General features: G+C 31.7%; 1 pseudogene; it reads right to left on the bottom strand.

Annotated features, from left to right (window-relative positions):
* Positions 1–4,519: 4,519 nt before the first annotated feature.
* LOC142548162 (uncharacterized) lies at positions 4,520–6,169 on the bottom strand (annotated as a pseudogene).
* Positions 6,170–7,234: the final 1,065 nt, after the last annotated feature.

Consider the following 7,234-nt stretch of genomic DNA (forward strand, 5'->3'; position numbering starts at 1 on the left):
AAAATCAATCAATTGCAGGGAAATTCACCTTTTTTACAAAGGAAACACCGTAAACCCGAAGTTTCTGTAAGCTTGTCAATCAACAGTCAAACACCGCCGAATAAAAATTTATTTAGATATTTAATCATAATAAGAATAATAACAATAAATTTTATTTAAATTTATGGGTTATCTTTTGTTTATATTAATTTTTTTAAAAAAAGAAATAAAATCTTTTTTGTGTTTGAATTTAGCATGGAAACTATTTTCTAAGTTAATTGTTGATTTTTTTTTCTTTTAGTTAGATTTGAGATTATTTTAAAAAAAATATGTATAGAGACATTCATAAAATGCATTTACTTAAGACGTATTTGATGTGATTGATGACAGGGTTATCGGTTCTACAACATGCTACACAATTTTATATATAAAAAACCGTATGCATAACATAATTAATCACACTATATAAATTATTTTAGTAGATATCATGTGAGATGGTTTCACGAATCTTTATCAGTGAGACGTGTCATGTAACGTACCGTACTTTTAAAATAATTGAAATTTGCGGAAAAATAAAAATTTTCTTTAAAATTTTCTTAAAAAAATAAAAATCTTCCAAATTGCGATAAAAATAAGCTGCTCATAAAATTAGGATATTTGAAATATGCATAAAGTTGTTAAAAACATAAGCAGTCATCGGGTTTAGTCTCCGCACAGTCCGAGCCGGCTCATTGGTCCCCACCCCTCATCTCCTTGTACTCGTCCTCACCTGCATTGATCAAGTCTAGTGAGTCTAAAGACTCAACATGTATAAACTGAGAATAACAAGTAATACATAATAAAACCACGTGCATTTTAAACTAGGACGTACATACTTGAACATGAACGTACTTACATAAACGTAGACTTGCCATCATATTGCAAAACTTTACATAAACATACTTGCATCATACATACTTGGACATATATAAACATAATCATTTTGTGTAGAGATATGTTTCAAAGCAAGTGACTCATACATAAATGTGCCTGATCAGACTAAACCACAGTACTGGGCTGGAAAGGATGTCCACTACCACATACATAAGATCCCCGGTCATACTTTACCGGGTGGATTGGTCCCTGGTCATATTTTACTGCTTTCAAATCCTGATCAAACCCGGACATACTTTATCGGGATGGAGAGGTCCTCGGTCACGTTCACCGACTTCTAAACCCCTTCATAATTGGTCACAAGATATTTATCATACCTCAAAAACATAAAAATATTTTCTTTGCACGTCGAACATACTTAAAAATGTCAAGGGCTTCGTTGGAACGCTCTGGACATGCTGCCCTAACCAAAGCAGCAAAAATTCAGGAGATCCCACTGAAGCCTGCAACAAAAACTTGAGAAAACGTGAAGAACATGCACAAATTTTCACAGCTTGAGCTAATTTACGATAAAAATCATATCTATCTCATTTCTTATCAGAAAATTACGAATTTACTGTCAAATCGAAGATAACATAGAGTACTACAAATTATATTTTGAAAACATTTCCAGCAAAACCAACCTATAAGTCTCAAAAGTCGAAAAAACAGAAAGTGACGGATTTTGTGACACAAAAAAATTTCAAAGATTGAGCGATGTCATGATAAAAATCATAGCTCCCTCATTTTTATCAGAAAAATATGAATTCACTGTCAAATCGAAGATAATACGATGTACTACAATTCATATGTGGAAAGAATTTTCAGAAATCGATCAAAAAGTCGCAGCACTCGAATTGACAGTAAACAACTGTTTTGCGTTCTAAAAAAAATATTTCCTCGAGCAGCCACACGGAAAAGGCCATATTTCACTCGTTTCTTGTCCAAAAATTATGAATTTACTGTCAAATCGAAGATATCAAAAAGTGATACGTTTTATTTGTTGAAAGTGTTTCCATAAAATTGACCGAAAATTCACAGTATTTGAAAAGACAGCAGACTCGGTTTTTGAGATCCAAAATTATTTCAAACATTTTTGCTCAAACTTTTGCATAACATACACATGTTTTTCGCACAATATATATCAAAATAATTACTATGACAAGATCGATGCGAGAACGAAAGAATATACATGCTTTTGTGTCTAAACGCTCGAAGATAACGAATATCGACGCGGTGGGTCACGGGGGATGATCGGAAGACGATTGCTTCACGTTTTCTTGCCGGAAAAGGATCGTGAATCTTCAGAAATTTAGAAATGAAAAGGTGGCTACTGAAAGAACTTAGAGCCCTACCCTTTTCCAAGAGAAATGAAATGGAATGCAATGAAATGTGTGTGTGCGCATAGGCCAAGTGTGTGTGTATGTGTGTGTGTGTTAGTGGGTTAGTGGGTTAGTGGGGAGGGCATTAAAGGGTTTAATTAGTATATTAAAATACTAATAATCAATTAGTATACTAAATAAAATACTAATTCCCCACTAAAATAATAGCATCCCTAAATTTGAATTAAAACACATGTGTTAAACCTTAAAAGTTTAAAGTCTTAAAATCACTTAATAAATTAAATTAGGCTTTAAAAATGCTAAAAACTTAATAAATTATTTTAAAATGCCACTTTATTGACTTGAAATAAAATACCACATTTTAAAATCGTCTAAAGCGTCGCCGGTCTCCTTTCCTCTATCTCGCATCGAATATTCGCCTAAAACACAAAATTCAAGAAAATATTTTAACGTGCATCAAATAAACATGTAATAATTTAAAATAATTCCAATCATAAATCATGTATCGTTAAAAATCATTTTAAAATTAAATAGATAATTTAACAATTTAATAAAATACAAAGAAATTTAATAACTTGCATACATGTGGTTTACGTGGACTTTCAAGTTTTCGGGACGTTACAGGTCAACCCTATCGATATTCACAATAAAAAGTAATAGTCTTAGCATAAAAAGTAATATTTTTTATGGATGATCCAAATAAGAGATCCGTCTCACAAAATATGTCCCGTGAGACCGTCTCACACAAATTTTTGTTAAATTATTTATATAACAATTCGGAATAACTAGTATTACACATTTATATCATAGAGTATGTATCGAGAAATATCTTCTCATACAAATTGATAAATTGGATGTTATGTCAGAGAATGGTTCGATGGATGTGTGTTTAGCATGTGATTAAGATCATGGAGAGATAAGGAGGGATTAAAGCAAGGATTGCTGCATCATGTGCTTGATGTGGTGCGAGGAGATATTCATGAACCAATTGATTGCTTTGATAAAATCTCTTGGATCAGCTATTGAAATTTCGTGATTCTAAATATAATGAAAAACCATATAAAAATATGGCACTAGTTTGTTCTAATTTGGATTAAGGAACTCCAAAGTCATAATATAAAATATGGTTTTTTATTCAAAATGAATTGGTGTCAAAAGTAATAAATCATCATATGATTCAAAGAAGAATCAGAACCCTTTCGACTCCGTGAATAAGAATCCGATGAACGCGACACGATTAACATAGTTAGGGAAAATTTGATCCAACTTGTACGGGCATTACCTACTTTTTGACACATGTCAAGATCATGTTCAGACCTTAGATTTTGAGCTCAAACAAAGATCATGGCTTGTGCAAATACTACCTGCACAGATAAGATCGACTTTACCATGAGTTAGATATATTTTTTTTGCATCAATCGAATCTTATTTTCTTATAATTATTTGATATTAAAATTAAAATAAACAAAATTTTTGATAAGGTACACAAAATAGAGGTGGATTTTGGCTGAGTTACTGGCAGTAAGAGCAGATATTTTGCTAGCATATTTATATCAGTGGCCCAAACTTCATCGTCGAGACGGATTCGTGCAATGTCGTTCATTCTACCTATCATTCGGAATTGAGAGCACAGAAGCATCTATTGTGACCTTTATTCGACTGTTATTAGTGCAATATCCATCTTTTGGTTTCTCTCAAGGGGAGAACGTGAATTACGTATAATGTTGTACTTTTCTAAGTCTCTATGTAAAATGTGATCTGGTTGACAAGAAATAACATGCATTGTTTATTTAAAAGAGAAAAAAAGAAATTGCAGACGAATTTTTTTGAACCGAATTCTAAGGCCATCTCCAACCCAAAATTCTATTTTAAAGCAACTCTACTTTTAAAATAGTGCAATTTCTACACCAAATATTATATTTATCTCCAATTCATCTACTTCAAATCTTACTCTAAAAAGAATATTCTCAGAATATTTCTTTTTAAAAATATATTTAAATTATTTCTTATTAATTATTAAATATATATTTCTAATTTTATTAATATAATTATAAGTATCGTTTAATATTTATTTAAATTGTTTAATTTAAATTGTTTAATAATTATTGTTTAATATTTATTTAAATTGTTTAATAATTATTAAAATTTTATTTAATTGTTTAATATTATACAAATTGAAACATAAATTATTTAAATTGATAAAATATAATAATACATGACATTGAATTAAAAAACATAGTACAAATACAATTTCAAATATTTGAATGACCATATTCATCCCATAAATGATCAATCAAAGCATTTCGTAATGCAAAGTGGACGTCTTTGTCTTTTATTTTTTATATCGAGCGATAAATTCTTGAAATCTGATATGTTCATTGACAACAATTTCTACCACTGAAGTCGGTGCTTCCCTCGCATCTTGAATTGGTGCACTAAGATCACGTTCATTTTCGATTATCATATTGTGCATTATAATGCATGCTTTCATTATATCATGCAAATGATTTTTCTTCCAACCACGGGCGGGAGATGCCACAGTTGCAAATCGTGATTGAAGAACGCCAAATGCACGCTCCACATCTTTCCTGCATGACTCTTGTTTCATCGCAAAATACTGCTTCTTTGGACCACACGGATCATGGATAGTCTGCACAATAGTTGACCATTTCGGATAAATACTATCAGCTAAATGATATACAGTATCATATTCTTTGCTTCCAATATTTTAATTAGCTGGAAGAGCAATTCCTTGTGCAAGATTGGAAAATAGACTGGACGACTCTAAAAAATTTATTTCATTATTGGTTCCGGGCATACCAAAATATGCATATAGAGTAGTCTAGCAACATCATTGGCCTTAGGTGATCTCAAGTACTGCTCAGCAAAAACTTCTACTATAGCTCGACAAAAGCGTTGCATACACTGAATTGCAGTCGATTATCCTATTTGGATGTATTCATCAGTAGCATCCGCAGGTAAGGCATATGCTAGCATTCTCAATGCAACAGTTTCTTTTTGATTAGTCAACAGCCCGAGCCGTCCCAAACTATCACTTCGTTGTATGAAATAAACATCGTGATTCTGTATACCATCTACTATCCGAAGAAAAAGATTCCAAGACATTCGAAATCGTCTATGGAACACTGCTTCATTATATACTGGATTTTCAGCAAAATAGTCGTTAAACAACTTACGATCAGCAATTTCACGGTCGCGTCGAATGAATATGTGACCCGGAATTGAACCTCTATGTGTGACTTCTTCTTCTTGTTGGATGATGTAGGAAGCAACCAAATTTTGTTCTCGAGATATAGTTGTCAGTATTGCATTACTTCTGTTTTGGAGATTTTCGAAGAATTGAATATCATCTTCATTATCTGACAATGAATATGAGCTAGATGATATTGCATCAAATTGAAAAGTCGGATTCATTTTTGTGACATGAAGAATGCAAGATTTATGTGTTAGTAGGATAATACAATCCACATTATATAATGGTAGATTTGGAATGGTAGGTGCATTTGGAACGGTAGATGGATTTGGAACGGTATGTGCATTTGAAACGGTAGGTGAATTTGGAAGGTTATGTGTATTTGGAACGATAGATGAATTTGGGATGATAGGTGCATTTGGAATGGTAGGTGAATTTGGAAGGTTATGTGCATTTGGAACGGTAGATGAATTTGGAATGGTAGGTGCATTTGGAACGGTAGGTGAATTTGGAATGGTAGGTGAATTTGGAAGGTTAGGTGCATTTGGAACGGTAGGTGAATCGGTAGGTGCATTTGGACCGGTAGGTGCATTTGAAATGGTAGGTGAAATTTCTACTATAAATATACTCCTGATTGTTTGAATGAATTATCAAACATTACAAATCATACTCCAAATAATATATTTCTTCAAAGAAAATCAATGGACTCCAGTAGCCGAACATCTAACTACTCTATCGAAGAAGATAAGCTATTATGTCATTGTATTCGTCATAATCAGATAATCAAGAACCGGAATCTCCAATGTCAGGTTCTCAAGGAATAAATTCATTTTCAATTAATTTAAGTAGTGATGAAAATGCATGTGGAACTCCATCTCAGCGACCACTTGGAGTGAAAAAATCCAAATTAAAGAAATAAAGAGAAGAAAATGTATCAGAATTAATTTCTACGATGAAGGAAGGTCATCGCGATCTTATCAATGTACTACAAAAGGGAGCTACCGATATGCAACAAAATTATGATATTAAGCTGTTAATGTTGCAAAATGAACAAAAAAAGCTAGAAATTTGTCAACAACAAATAGCATTGGCTGCATTTCAAGAGGAGAATAAAATTTTGTACATGGATCTGACCACAATTGGTGATCCAGAAATGCGTCAAATGGTTCAAAATGAAAGAGCAAGAATTATGCAGAAAAGAGAGGAAGAACGTCATCAACGTGAAGGCAACACATTTGGAAAATTTTTTGGTGATTTTGGAGGACCTGGATCTGGATCAGGACCTGATTTTCCAGATTATTGATAATTATTTAGTTTGATTCTCTTTTATTATCCCTGCACTTAAATTAAATGAATTTGATTTCGTTTTTTTATTTTAATCGTGTGTTTGAATGTTTAAATATTATTCAATAAATTTGTGTATTCGATTATATTATTTACAGTAATGATTTACATTAACTTTTCAATTTATAGATTAATATGTTAATCAAATAAATTTCAATTATTAATACTAACAAAATATTTTTTTATTTAATATATTAATTAAATGCTTTTAAATCATTTAAAATATATTAAAGAATTCATATATTATTAAATATATTATTTATTAAATTAATCATAATTTAAAAATAATAAAAGAGTAAATAAAAAATTCTAAAAAAAATTACAACACCCTGCGTCAAATTGACGCAGGGTGTCCCGGTTGGAGATGCCCTAATAATGATATTATTATCAAAACAAAGGTAGGGTAAAGCTAACCTCTCGGGCTTTGACGCAACATCGCATG

The sequence above is a fragment of the Primulina tabacum genome, chromosome 6, assembly GCF_025594145.1.
Source record: "Primulina tabacum isolate GXHZ01 chromosome 6, ASM2559414v2, whole genome shotgun sequence".
Classification (NCBI taxonomy): domain Eukaryota; kingdom Viridiplantae; phylum Streptophyta; class Magnoliopsida; order Lamiales; family Gesneriaceae; genus Primulina; species Primulina tabacum.